At 41.9% G+C, this 15,525-nt stretch overlaps 1 protein-coding gene across 3 annotated transcripts in view; it reads left to right on the forward strand.

Moving 5' to 3' along the window:
* Positions 1–15,525, forward strand: part of DPP6 (dipeptidyl peptidase like 6) — a 527,947-nt gene that overhangs the window by 448,045 nt on the left and 64,377 nt on the right. The window lies entirely within an intron of this gene.

Below are 15,525 nucleotides of genomic sequence, written 5' to 3' on the forward strand. Positions count from 1 at the left end.
ACAGCAGTGTTGCTGTGCTTTATTTTTAGCTGAGGATCAAGAGGAGGAGCGATGACTTCTATGCCTTATTAATCTTCATTCTGCCTGTATTTATGTGATCACCAACAGCTCCTCTTCTGTGACTTCGCAGTGACACCTGGTGGGAGAGGCCAGGATGTCATCATCATTAAGACAATGAAACTGCAGAATTTTCTGCTGCCAAGATCTAGTAAAGGCTCCCATTTCCCTCCCCATACATTTCCCTGGAGCTCATCCTGAGGTTATGAGAACCACACATTCAAAGCCATGGGCTGATTCATGCTAATAGTGGTTCTGTTCCTTCTCGAGGCTTTGTAAAGGGAGGAAAGAGAACACAGTAATAAAGAAAAATCTTATCCATAATTAAATCAGTGTCACAAAAATCAGAAGGTGTATTTAGAACATGTGTGGCCGGTCTCTGAGGTTCAGTGCCTGGTAGGAGCTGCCAAATCTAATAGCAGTTATTTGAGCAGTATCTTTTTTGCTTATAGTATCGCAAGCAAACAAAGTACCCTAGGTTTCTGAAGTTTAGAAGTGTTAATCTTGGAACTCTGGAAGTGTTCTTAATACTGAGAAATTATTAGATAAGCCTGCTGAAACAGTGCCTTACCTAATTTGTCCGTGTGCTCCGTTCTTCATTGCATAATATGAGAACATTGAGCCTCTGCTTGGAAACAGGAACTTTGATCATCAAATTATACCTGCGTTTGAAACGCGACATTTGTAATTAGGCTGAAAGCAAGTAACTCCTAATTCCTGTTTAGTGTCACCAGAGAAGGAGATCAGATACCCTAATATTTCACAGTGTAGGGCTAACCTTTCCTGGTAATTAATAGCTCCAAGACCTGTCGGGGGAGGATGAGATGAAGAATTAGACTGAGTCATCACTGAATCTTTTTAAGATACCCTGGATAAATAAATCTCTTGCAAAAGAATTCTAAAGCCAGGGCTCCAAACAGTAAAAAAGGGCCAGCCCTAATGTGACTACAAATTAGTCCTTTTTGAAGAATCACTCAGAAAAGAGAGGACACAGTCTCAGGCTGCACCAGGGGAGGTTCAGGTTGGATGTTAGGAAGAAGTTCTATACAGAGAGAGTGATTGCCCATTGGAATGGGCTGCCCAGGGAGGTGGTGGAGTCACCGTCATTGGAGGTGTTCAGGAGGAGACTTGATGGGGTGCTTGGTGCCATGGGTTAGTTGTTTAGTTGGGTTGGATTGGTTGATGGGTTGGACGCGATGATCTTGAAGGTCTCTTCCAACCTGGTTTGGTTTATTCTAAATATATTCTAGTTTATTCTAAATGTTCCAAACTAATGCAAATTTTGATTTGTTTTTTGAAGGCCTTTCATATTTTCAGTCACAAAGAATGTTTCATGGGCATGGGTAAAATTGCATTTCTACTCAACTGCTATGGGGTAAAAGGAGGTAGGGAAACGTTTGGAACTGGGGAAATGACATCAGATAGTGCCCCAAATGTACCTGAAGTCTAAAACTCATTAGTTTGTCCTCAGGTATGTACCAAAGGGAAAGCTGTGTAGAACTTTTTGGCTCATTTCTGTGCCTGTTCATGTCAGGCAGCATAGGCAGTGTGATGCTTCAGTGACATTGTCACCATAGTAAACCAGAAGGCTTTCCTCTGTTTAGCATTTTGAACATCATTCAGTATTGCCCATTCAGCACTTGCGGCTATTGTGTAGCACTTGGGGTTGTGCAGTTCCCAGTTAGTTTTTTTTTACAGCTGCTTATTGAAGCTCTAGGTGACTTTTTTTGGTGCACCTTTATTTGCATGCTCATTTATACCAAATATGCATAAAATCTGGCTATTTAAGTTACAGACAAAGTAAGAATGAAGGGCAGCTCTTGGCCTCAGCCATGTGTTTGAAGTAGATATTTCCACTGTATGTAGTTCTGTTGCAAGGAAGATGAGCTAGGTGCAGCATTATTTTGCCTTATTCAAGTTAGAGCAGAGGAAAAGAGAGCCTTAAGTTTCACCACGTCATATCAGGAAAGGTTTGGTTGAAGATCCCTCATCTACTTGTTTTGGCAGAGGTTCTCCTATCAGGGGGAAGCTCACGTTATAAACTGCATCATCAGGCTTCTGGCTCTTCTCAGCTGTCTAATGTCAGGCAGAATTGAACCATATACAATGTGCATTGTGAATTCCTGCCTAGAAATCAGCAAGCTCCTGAAAACTTTAAAATGTGCTGTTGTCTGGACTGGCTTCAAAGCCCAGCACTGCACCATGATAAACCTTGCCAGCTCTAGCCCAGTCTTTAACCTTCTCTTTCTGCAGAAGGTTGTTTGGAAGGGGGCTGCCAGCCAAGCCCAACACCTGTCATCCTCTGATTTTTGGATCACCACCACTCAGGCTTTGGGATGGCTTCTGGAAGAAAAACTGAATATTATTTACTGTGGTCAGTGATCTCCTTGGGTGATGGAAGGAGGCCAGGTGTCTGTCCTGATGTTGCTGGTCAGCCAACAGCTGCCAGCATTCTAGGTTAAATGGTGTTCAGTGGTGAAGTTTTTTGTGTTTCCTCTGGAGCTTGCACTCTTCTTTTGTTTGTGTTTGCTCTGGAGCTTGCATTCTTCTTCTGTTTGTGTTTTCTCTGGAGCTTGCACTCTTCTTTCACAGAGGTCTCATTTTAAAATACGTTTCTTCAGGAGAAGCTCTGAGTTTTGCTGCTTCTCTTGGCCTTGTGCTTGGAGGCAGAACCTCCAAGCTGATGTTAGCTCAACTCAGGCTGATAAGGGAAAAGAAAATTCTCCTTTCTAGAATTAGCTACTGTGCTTCCAGATATAATGCCTGCCTGCTCACAGCCAGAGGGGGAGACTTTAAATAGGCCTGAACTGGTTTTATAATATTTTAGGTAGTTTTTATAGTTCCATGAAGTCTCTTTCAATTAATTCTTTGCTGGATGAAATTGTTTCTTTGTTGGATGAAATCATCCAATCATCACTGGATGGTTTCTATAGACTTTCAGTAATAGCAAAAGTGAAAAAAAAAATGTAATGTGCTGTTGCCAGTATTTTAACCTTTTAAGTGAAGGCAACATTTGTCTGCATTGCAACAAATTGTGAGTGAGTTGCTCAGGTCTGCTTGGCGATGCGATTAAAGAGAATATTGAAACATATTTGAAGCTTTTCCTGAGAAGAGATCTGCAGTCAATATAGCAAACAGGAGAGCACAAGTTGTGTTGAATTACAGCAGTTTAAATCCAGACTAAGTTTTTTTTTGGTCTCTGCAGATTTAGTTGAGATGGTGCAACTTCCCACAAGATGTAACCAACTGCCGTGGTAAAATCTCTTCCCTTTCCCGCTATTACTTCATTGCCGCTGCTTTGTCAGGGATGCAGTTACCTCTTCAGTTACCACATGTGAGAAAAGACCTACCCAGTTTGCAACCAAGTTTAACCAAATTAGTTAGTTGCTCTTCTTCTTAAGCAAGAGTACATGAATAAAAATCAAAAATTGATGAATGAAATATGTAGAGCAATATCAAGACAGTAGCACTTGGTAGGTACCTGAAGATAGTCTATCACCAAGTCAAATATTCCCTCTCCCCCCCAAAACAAAGTGTAATATGAGTTGTGTAACAAAGCTATTAGGAGTTTCTGCTTGTACATTCTGCTTGTTCAATTTCTCTGCACCAAATTCATTGCAGTAGCCTCAGGCTAAATACTCTGTTGGAGAAGTGTGTCCCCATTTTTCTGATTATGCTGGTATTTTTAATAACTAATTAGTATACTAGCACTTTAAATATTACATAATAGTTTTTGACCTACGCCACGAAGGTCTGCAATAACTCCCCAGAAGCTGATAGTGGGGGTCTAGATCTGCATCGTGGTGCTGAATGCAAGGGGCTTGCTGTAAAATTCATGCTTTCTGTCCACTGTCAGAGTTATAAAGGGAATAGTTGACCCCCTCAGGTGGCTCAGTTGGTAGCGCATCAGACCCTTAATGGGAAGGTCGTGAGTTCAAGCCTGCAGCGGGCAGTAGTGTCCTATCTACTCTAGTCATGAGGTCTGTGGTGACAGGTTGGACTCGATGATCTTTGAGGTCTCTTCCAACCTTAGGAATACTGAATTTGTTTGGAATACTGAATTAGAATAGAATAGACCAGACCAGACTAGATCAGGTTGGAAGAGACCTTTGAGATCATCGAGTCCAACCTATCTAATCAACTAAACCATGGCACCAAGCACCCCACCCAGTCTCTCCATGGCACCAAGCACCCCATCCAGTCTCTCTCTCTCTCTCAAGATGACATTATTCCCAGGAAAATGAAATAAAATAATAGTGGTAGAGACTATTTACAAAGTCACTGAAATGTGATAGCTATATTTTTCATCCCTGAGATCTTATATTTAGTTTAATATGATGGAACACAGAGAATGCATTTAAGAGATCACGTTCTCTGTGAATAAAACAAACAGGCATCATTTCTGTGTTGGTAGAATAGAGCTTGGAGGCTCACATAAGTAACACACATAAGTGTCTTGCAGGCTGTAGAATGCTGTAGAAGATTAAAAGAAGTTGGGTTAATTTGCATGAAAACTATGCACACAAATACTGGGGGGAAATATATCCCTTAGGGCATGTTGCCCAGGGATGCTGTAGGGATCTCTGTCCTGGGGGATTTTTAAGAGTGAATTAGACAGCTTTTTTACATAGGTTTTTTCAGATAAATATCAATCCTATTTCAGTGCAAGGAAAGGATTAGAAGACCCTTCCAGACCCACATTTATACAATTTTATCTATAGTTTTGATGGCTTCTTCTGATCTCTTTGCAGTTAGACAGGTGGCTCTGAGATTACAAAGTCACCACAGGAGCTTTTGGGCTATCCTTTCAGAAGTTAGAGATATCTGGTTTTATATACAAGAGGGCAGATACACATAACATGCTTGTACAAGATAGGAGTAGAGAATGGAGCCCACTGTTAGGATAAACTTATATTCGCCTCAGTGTTTCTTTGAAGGAATGTGGTGGTTTTGTTCTTCTAAGGGTGCCCATGAAGGTTTTGTTGGTAAACATGTTTTAAAGTAGAAAATTACAAAAACCACAACCAAGCTTAATATTTGTAAAAGGACTGCAATGAAGAAGTGATTAAAGGGGCAGAAGGCACAACCAAATTGAAAGACAGCCATAGAAATTGGATGATAGTGCATAATTCCATCCATTTTAACGGGAAAATACTTTTATGTGATTTTTTTTTTCCCCCATGATGCACCAGTTCTTCCTTGGTGCAGCTTTGCTTATGGAAATTCAGGGGCAACAGACTGTTTAAATCGCTGTCCTCTTTGTCTCACTGCTCCTTGGCCTGAATAAAGAAAATCTGCCGTAAGAAAGAAGGAAGCAAAAATACATGTGCTCTGTCCAAATTAGAACCAGAGAAAGCTACATGAAAGGGAAGAAAATTCTGCTGAGATATGGGATTTGATATGGGATATAAAGAGTTGCCCTACCCATTGTTGTATATTAGTAACAAAATCAAAAGAGTATTAGGAATAACGACAGATGTCAGCTCATGATTTGTGCGTGTCAGCTCTCCTAATGGGAAAAAAACAGGAAAGGAAGAAAAAAAGACAAGAAAAAGAAAGGGGAAAAATAAATAAAAGGAAAAAAAAAAAAAGTTAAAAAAGAAAGAAATAAAGACAACTAAACTGAAGTGCAGTTGAAAAACTACCACTCCAAATCCCAGTACAAGCTGAAAACAGAGGTTGGAGCAGGTCTTTGACTGGAAGAGCGCAGGAGGTGACGGTCTGTGAAATGCTCCGAGGTGACCTAATTGTGGCCTTCCAGTATCTGAAGGGGGCCTACAGGAAGGCTGGGGAAGGACTTCTCAGGCTCTCAGGTAGTGATAGGACTAGGGGGAATGGAATGAAGCTGGAGGTGGGGAGATTCAGGCTAGATGTGAGGAGGAGGTTCTTCACCATGAGAGTGGTGAAGTCCTGGAATGGGTTGTCCAGGGAGGTGGTCGAGGCCCCGTCCCTGGAGGTGTTTAAGAGCAGGCTGGATGAGGCTCTGTCCAGCCTGATCTAGTGTGGGGTGTCCCTGCCCATGGCAGGGGGGTTGGAACTAGATGATCCTTGTGGTCCCTTCCAACCCTGAATGATACTATGATAAGTTACAGCCAAGGCCTGGCTTGAAGGCAAGGAATGCCCCAACAGAACTGAAGTCCACTTTTTTCCTCCAGCAGAACAGGCATGAGGTTAAATCTTGGTGTGTGAAAAACATCCTTCAATATTCCTTTCTGTCTTGCACGTGCTTGCGCAAGCTCAGATCCTGGCCAGAGTGCTCACATCCTGGCACTGGGAAAACAAGACTGGTTGTTTGCACCGGTGTTTTGAGCTACCAGCTCTCCACTGGATTTCAGAGCTTTAGTACATGACAGATGTGTGTGTTACAGTACAAGGTATTTTTCAAATTGAGAAAAATGCAGTTATGTACAGTGAGGCTGAAATATTGATGCCAACCAGGACATGGAGATGACTCCATATGGATTTTGTTCTGGATCAGAGCTGAAGAACCAGAACAGATCATTAAAGTGATCAGATTGACACAGTGGCAATTGCTAAAAGATAAAGCACTCAGGAATTATATCACCCTCAACACTCAATTAGTTTATGTTGCTATAAGTAACTGCCATATGGCATAGCTTCTGCACCAGCTGTTTTCCAGTCTTCAATGGGTACAGGTCTACAGCAGAAGCTATTCCACAGAGCTACCAGTAATTAGGAAAGTGGAGGAAAAATAGTGTATTTTAAAGATGATTTTAAAACTTTCAGATGGTGCATAGTAAAATACATGTGGCCAGGGATGTGTTGGCTGTCATGTGCCAGGCTGGGGACTCCAGGTGCCTGCAAACAGTGGGGTGGGTTGAAAAAGGCCAACGCTGCTTCTGGTCTGCAGTGGTATATAGCAGTCAGTGTGAGATAGCAGGAACTGAATCCAGGTGGATGGTAGAAACTTTTGATGATGTCCTGGTCTCCTGAGGACTGCAGAGACCAAAAAACACTGTAGAGGTGGAAGACATTTTCCTTTACTTTTAAAGGTCATTTTGAATAATTTGAGGTTCCTTCTCCCCCATGAAAGCAACATAGACTCAAAGAGAGAGGTACTATCTTGGAGGGAAAGAGTTAATACAGAAAGGGATATGAATACTTGCTGGCAAAGAACAAAAGAGCAATTCCAGAGTGGTCCTCAAAACTTCATTAGAGATCAGAGAAACATCCTATATTGTGTTAGCTGAAAGAAAACCTCTTCTATGACAAGGCTTTAATGTCCTTGGAAATGTTGCAGAGTTTATTTGAAAAATAAACCCAACAATGCTCTATTAAATTTATAGAGGAAATGGAAAGCAGAAACTCAGGAGACTGTAATTGCCACCTACAGATATAATCATTAGAGCGAGTAAGAAGTAATGAAGGAGGAAATCTAGCAACTCACCTCCTTAGCAGGAAGGTGGAAGCTATGTTGCCACCATGTGGTAGGACCGTGGAGAGGCAGAAGCAGCTACTCGCCGTCAGGATTCGATAGGAGATTCTGCAGCCCGAAATCTGCATGATTTGCTAGGGAAAAAATACAGTATGCAAATAGCATCCTGATTAGAATGAGGCAATGTGAGATGAAATCCCATTTTGCTTTTGATTAGTGTGCACAGACAGTCCTTCAGTGGCGTGTTTGGGGGGTGGTTTTTTGTGGTTGGTTGTGTATGGGTTTTTTTTTCACTTGAGTTTTAATTCAGAACTCTGTTCCATGAAATATTCAGCGGAAAAGTGATCAGAGTGCAGAAAAGAATTACCCAAAAGTTCTCATTTTAAAATGAGGTCATTTCTAAGCTTTTATGAGTACAAAAATCCATCATTCTCCTGCACCTCTTCTTGAAATCGTCCCTGGAGCTTCTGCATTCATTTTGATTTTTCTCAAATTCTTCTGATGATCCTGGGATACTTCCAAGTGCTGTCACGTGTAGAAATATGAGCCTTAGTGTTGCACAAAGAACTTGATAGTAGAGCATGCTGTACAGCAATATAATTGTTTTTCAAGCAGGAAATCCTCCAGTTCTGCCTACAGCAGGATTTGGGATTCACAAAAGTGTGTCAGCTTGTTCTTTCCCCTTCAACTTTAGATCGTAATTCTTCGTGACGTGACAACTGGTTGCTGTAGAAATTATTAGGATTCAAGAGCCTGATTTCACAGCCTGAGTCGGATGAGCTTTCCACAATCCTCTTTCTGATCAGATTAATCCTGGCCCTTGAGCTGACCCACAGCCAAGGAGAGGTGGGTGAGCCTCTCCTCCCATGCCAGGGATTGCTGGTGACCTCACTCACTTTTCCTTCAGAGAAGTCTGTCCTGCTCCATTTCTTGATTTCACCGTAGTGTGAATCTTTCTCTCATCTCTAATGTGCGTAACATGGCTTCCACAGGGTTGTTCAGGTGTCAGTGTAACAAAGTGCTCCAATTTCATGCTAAATCCAGAGATCACCTTGGTGAGAACAGCTCTTCTCAGAACCCACACACTTGCAGCTAAAATACAAGAATGAGATTAAATGAGCATCACAGATGATGTTTAGCCGTGTCTCTCAGTAGATGTTTAATTATGACCTTCACTAAGGCAATTATTCTGTCTTGATCTTATTGCCTTTTGTAATCATCAATTAATAAAACTTCACATAATGTCCTGGTAGAACAAAAATTGCTATCTTTTTAGAAACAGGAAAACCAAGGCACAATTATTGACCTGGTTTTAGACGAGGTAAGAGAAACTGGGACACAAAACTGAGGTGAGAGTCTCAGTTTGGCCTCTACACACCAAATAAAATGCAGAGCATTGCAGGAAAACCCAGATCTGGTTGTTCTTAACACATTCCTGGGATTGCCTCCAGCACTGACCTCTGGCAGTTCCCCTCAAGGTTTGGTCATGGGGCATGAGAGCTGCATGACTGGAGCGCTGTGCCTATGTGAGTCACTGTGCAAGAAAGGCTGGGCTGGTCCCACATGATTTCAACGGGAGCAGGAACCTTTCGAACCCATGGGGCACCCTACCAGCAGAAGGTAAACGCCTGCTGCTAAAGCTGCCCCAGCTCTGCCAGCTTGTTTCTGCATCATGAAGAGGTGGAGGGGCTTTTACCCAACTTACAAACCCCAGAAAACAGAAACAGATCACCTCTAGTCCTTCCCTTTTTGCACATATGACTCACAAGCATTTGCCTCCTACATTAGTTTTGCTTTTCTCTGAAGTTGAGTCATTGTCTTGTATTTGATTTAACAACAATAGCAGGGGGAGGGGGGGGTGGAAATCGACATCAATTGCTGATGCATAAACCTAGATCAAAAGCAGTTCCTTAAAGGAGACTTTCACAATAGTTAGATTAAAGATTTGAGAAACTGGTAAGAAATAGAACTGAAGAGAAACAGTTGCTAAAAGCAAAGCATTATCTTTTCATGCTATTGCGCTTTCAAAATTGAAGGCAACAGCCTGAAAACAGACATGGGAATGGACCTTGCTTGATGGGAATTATCTGGAGATCGTTGTATTTATTGCATTTGGTTTGATTTTCCAGTCCCTGCCTCAGACTGGAGGCACAGAGATGACTTAAATGATTCGATTTCACTTTTTAAAAAATTAAACTTCCCTTGATTATTGAACTGACCTATACTAACCCAGAGACTTAACATGTTGTTCTGGAGCATCACCAGCAGGCTGGAAACGGTGAGGAGAGGAGGGAAGAGCTGCGTCCCTGGTAGCTTAAGGGTTTTAGATGCGATAACTGAGGCTGTGCTGCCCCTCAGAGGCATGCCACAATGTTACAGTACATGGTGAGGGAGAGGATTTATTATGGTGCTTTTAAATTGTCTTGAGGATTTTTTTCCCTCCCTCTTCTCTACCATTCTCTCCCCAGCACCAGGTCTGTATGTGCAGAGGCTCTTGACAGGGATCTAAAAGCCCTGTGTTTAGTGCTTCATTCCCAGATTGTTTCATGCATAATGATAGCCTGGAGAAATCATTTTCCAAAAAAACTTGTAGGTGTTTTAGGATCATTTCCTGCTTCTCAGCCCTTTTCTCTAATATTTAGTTCTGGTATGACTGTAGAAGTCTCATCAGCCACTGAGGATAAAAAATTTGGATGGGATGGGAGGGTCAGGAGAAGGTTGAAGAAGCTGATGTGGCTATTGTCCAGTGCTATGGAGCAGGGAGTGGATCTGGGAATTTCCCTGTGGACTTCTCCATTTTAAGCAGGTCTGTCAGTGAAGCTACTGCTCTGGCTCATGGGCAGCACTAATAAATGCCAGACCGAGAGCAGCAGCAGAAGTTGGCATCCTTCTGCTTGTACAGCTCAAGTGACAACATATTGAGATGAACAAGAAGTTCCCTTCTGCCCACTCACAAGCTCAGGGTTCTTTTAAAAACCACTTTCTTGGGAATGCTGAACTAAGTTAAAATGTTATGTTGTTCAAGTAAGAGCACCACAAGCCTGCATGTGGGGCATCTCTTGTTTATGAGCCTACTGAAGAACTTGGGGCATCTGGTTTTGACCCTGCTTGTGAGAACAATTTGAACTGAATGCTGACCTGGCAAATAGTGAACCAGGAAAGCCTGGCATGCATCAGAAATATTTCAGTGCTTCTGAGATTTAGAATGATGCAAGACAGAATAATAACCTGGAATAGGAGAAGTGATAACTTTAATGGGATTGTTCTGGCTCTCTTAGCAGACAGCATGCTGTGCCAGATGAGAAGTGGGAGTAGTAAAACTGAAATGCAGGTGTAACAGCAATTTTCTTCTACTGTGAGCTGCTATTTGAAAGTGTTGTAGTACATGATCTACTCAGTGCTGAGGCCCAAGATTGTCTTTAATGAGCAGATCACACAGGAGAGCCCTGCTGAATGGCACCTGAGCCTGAAGAGAAATTGCAGGAAAAGTGGAGAAGCCAAGAGGTTTGTTTTCCTCCACCCCACTGAGTCTTCAAAAGGGCCACTGCAGAGCCAGTCCTGCCACATCCCTTTTCCCTGGGAGAGGAAGATGACAGTGACATGATGCATGCAGCTATGTTGCTCAAAGCCCAAGAATGATCCTGACTGAGCAGATAGGATTTAACCAGACAACCTTTCTGTTTCCCTCCCAGAACTGGTGTTCTACTGCAGGAGTTATTTGCTAAATAATGTTCCTGGGTCATCCAAGGGCTGTCCCTGATCAGCATTTTCCCATGTTTGGCCTGTTGTCCTCGTGGAGAAAGTATACATTTGAAAGCACAACTGAGATATGGCTTAGAGGAGAATCTAGACTTTGCCTTCAGTGCAGTAGCTAAAGTGTGGCTGAAGATCAAGAGCCACCTCTCCTGTATGACCTTATTTTAAGCTTGTAGTTTAGATTAGTGGAAACAGTCTGCTTTGCTGACCACTTGAAAAAGAAAGCATACAATAAGTGCTTGGCTGCAGAGTTTTCCTGAGTAAATGTCTATTTTTGAGTAGGAAATAATGAATCATGAGTGTCTTTGGTTCTTTGGAACCCAGTAGCCCCTAGTGGTCAGAGATAACACTGCTATGTTTCTTAATATGACACTGAAAAACAAAACCTGGAACTTTAATTAGTATGTCTCACTAGATACAATATTTAGGGCAGTTATGGGTTTGTACTTAAAATTGCACTAATCCAGTTCTTTGGGTATGCAAGGTACCAAAAGATAATTTACAGGCAATTAGTCAAGCAGGTGGTTGTGTTTGTAGCAGTATATCAAGGGATGCAAACCAGAAACCAGCCACCCTGTTAGCACTCCTTAAAGACATGCTGTTCACTGAAAAATACTAAAGATCTGTGTAATCATGATGTATTTACACTTACTGGTGGATTCCTGTTAAGCCTGATAATGATGAAACCTCATACCTGATGAGCCAACAATCTAATTGGGATGTATAGCCACAGAGAGGAGAACACAGTCTTCAGGGCTTGGAGGGAATGACAGAGAAGTATCCCTCTGAAGAAGTCCAGAGAGTAAATCACAGCCTCCCTTTCTGATGGACATTCCCTCTGTCCCTGTAGGACCTGGGCAGATGCATGTGTGGGATTGCTCCAACTATTTATCAGTGGGAAAGGATGTTCAGCCAGCCCTGAGCTCCTGTGTTTTCCAGGGAGAAAGTTACCATGAAAAGATGAAAGGCATCCAAGCAAGCTTTAGAAAGCAAGTGCAGTGTACATTTAAATTGGTGTCTCTGAGGGTAACCTACATCCCAGTGCTCCAGGAATAACATGACTTAGAAAAATTACTTTTTTTAAGTGATAAACAGTAAAGGGCAGGGAGTACAGCTCACTCAGAGGGGACAGAGGTATTTTCTTTGCCATTTGATAACATTTCACATCTGAATGTTTGGCAGCATTTCAAAACACATGTTTTATAGTCTGAAGGTGTGAAAATACTTGCCAGCTTGGTATGCCCTGTGGCCTGGTTGTGCTCCAGGCTAAGCAAACACCCCACAAAACCAGACACAGTCCCCAGCCTGCTCCAGAGTATAATGAGGTATCGGTCAGCCATGATCTCAACACAGCAAAACTGCTAATGCTGTGGACGTTGTGGTAAAAATATTGCAGTGGGGGGGAAAAAAGAGCTGTTGTAATGAATCTTCCTTTATGTAGGAAGTGTTCTGCATACTAAATAGAAAGTGTTTAAGGGCAGAGCAGGCTATGAGAGCCTTGAAAATGAAGATTAGTCCACGTTATGTGGTGTGAGCCGTTAGGTAGATAAAAATGGTGCCATCTCCAACCTGCCAATAAAGGCAAGAGATAAAGAAGGGAAAGGAAAAGAATGTGTGGTGTTTTGTTGGGGTTTTTTTTCCAAAGCTACCTTTAATCAGCAAAAACCAGCAGACAAATTATCTTTGGTAGGTGGGGATTTGTGGGGTATGGGTTACATTTATTATCTGGTAGGTCGTAAGCTTTGTTATAATTTCCGGTATTTGCCCGCTCCATCCTCAGGAACAATGTGAGCGGGATCCAGTGTGTGTCATTTATAACTCTCTGCATGTCATTTGTATGGTAATGGGGGACTTTCCCTCATCCCCAGTGATTTCTGTGAAATTCTACATGCTGGCTCTCAGTATATTCAGCTGACTCCAGTGTAAATTAAAAATGCACATTCATGATCCTTGAACAAAGCAGGCCAGGATAATTAGTAATTTGATACTGTTCTGTGCAACACCACTCCAAGTAATACTGATTATTTGCAGTTAATTAATCAGGGTTTTGTTGTTTGTTTTTTTTCCTTAAAATTCTTAATTGCCATCCTATGATATTCATTTTTAATAAGTTTTTTTTTTACTTTAATAAGTTTTTTTTTCCTGAAATTTTTAGAAGGACAACAAAGTTGGTGAGGGGTTTGGAACACAAGCCCTATGAGGAGAGGCTGAAGGAGCTGGGGTTGCTTAGCTTGGAGGAGAGGAGGCTCAGGGGAGACCTTATTGCTGTCTAAAACTTCCTGAAAGGAGGTTGTAGCCAAGTGGGGGTTGGTCTCTTCTCCCAAGCAACCAGCACCAGAACAAGAGGACACAGTCTCAAGCTGCACCAGGGGACATTCAGACTGGGTATTAGGAAGAAATTCTTCATAGAAAGAGTGATTGCCCATTGGAATGGGCTGCCTGGGGAGGTGGTGCAGTCACCATCATTGGAGGTGTTTAGGAGGAGACTTGATGGGTTGCTTGGTGCCATGGTTTAGTTGATTAGATGGTGTTGGATGATGGGTTGGATGTGATGATCTCGAAGGTCTCTTCCAACCTGGTCTATTCCATCCCATTCCATCCCATTCCATTCCATTCCATTCCATTCCATTCCATTCCATTCCATTCCATTCCATTCCATTCCATCCAGTTGTGCAAATATTTTCTTTTTGTTGTTACTACATGGTTCTCTGTGTGTATGATTATTTGCACATGTCCATGAATTTGGAGTGGGGCTTTTTTTTTGCAGAAATTTTTGTGTGCTGGTGTGTGAATGAGAGTTTTGTCAGCTGAAATGAAAAAGCTGAAAATAATGGAGCTGCCCTACAACTAATAAAATAGAATAGAACAGTACCCTGGGTGCAGGGTACCACACAGCTTTCCTCTTGTTGGTATACAGCTGGAGGCATCACCTGTACCCAGAGCATGCCTAACTGTCTTCTGAGTATTGGTGGGGTTTAGTCTGAGGTCTGCTGCTCCCTGGAGAAAGGTGGAGTCGTTGCAGGTGGTAGATTTAGAATTGCTACACACCAATCTGAAACTATAAAATATGGGGGGAAAAAACAGTATTTTGTGGTAGGTAGAGGTAAGAGGTATTTGGGTGGGTGGACATTGTTTAGGTGGGTTGGATTTGTTGATGGGTTGGACACGATGATCTCAAAGGTCACTTCCAACCTGCTCTGGTCTATTCTATTCTATTCCATTCCATTCCATTCCATTCCATTCCATTCCATTCCATTCCATTCCATTCCATTCCATTCCATTCCATTCCATTCCATTCCATTCCATCTTTTCTGTGTGCTTATCTGAGTCCATAGTGGAGGTCCTCCAAGACTTTCACCTAGGAAGAACAGAATCCCTATTTAACAAGCGAGTGCCAGCACTCTAATAAACAGAGTCAAACCACCCTGATTCATCAGTGGCATAACCTTATTATACACCATTACTGCCATTAATAATAAATGTTTCTGTTATTTAATGAAAGTATTTTTTTCTGAAATACAGCTCTAAGCTAATTTGAATTCTGTGTTTATCCTCTTCTCTTTTTTATTGTTCCTGGGTAACTCCATTGATCTCAGTAGTTCCTCTGATTATTCAGTACTGTAAAATCAGATTCATCCTCTGAGTCATTATTGAGCTAAATCTCTCGTTTGGCCAGGTCCTGAATCACTGTTCAGGTTGAAACCTCTTGGCATATTGCCATAGAAGGGCAATATAAACTCTGAGTGGGTTTTTAATGGCTGTTCAATGACTGCAGCAGTTTAAACTGGATAAGAAATTTGAAGCTGAACTAAATTCAGTGTGCTACAGTTCCCATTTTATAAAGCAGAAGTGTATGTTGCAATATTAACTGAGGGTTATTAGCACTGCTGCTAGGTGACTAGCAGGTGCTGCTCAGGGTGTATCAATCATGCAAGTAATTCATGTGAGAGACAGGTTGCACCAAGTGCTGATAGAAGTCCATGGGGTAGGAGAATCAAGTCCTTTAATAGCAATGTCAGGCTGTTCAATCTTTTTATCTCTCATATTTCTTTATTAAACATTAAAAGAGATTGCTTTTGGGCCACTTGTGTTCTTGAACTGTTGCAATCGTCTAATGAATTTTTGATAGTCAAATTCAGAGGGTTTTGTGATCACTAACTTTCTTGATGTGTCTGTAGCTATTGAAATGGATCCCTTGTGTCAAGGTTGGCTGTCCATCTTCCTCCCATCACAAAGCCCATAGATTAGGTGGGAAGAATCTGTAAATTTTAATTTAAATGAAAGGTGAAGTGGAAGCTACTTGAGCAGGTTTGAAT

The sequence above is a fragment of the Melanerpes formicivorus genome, unplaced genomic scaffold (genome assembly GCF_026170545.1).
Source record: "Melanerpes formicivorus ecotype bairdi unplaced genomic scaffold, bMelFor1.0.p_v2 SCAF_13, whole genome shotgun sequence".
Lineage (NCBI taxonomy): Eukaryota > Metazoa > Chordata > Aves > Piciformes > Picidae > Melanerpes > Melanerpes formicivorus.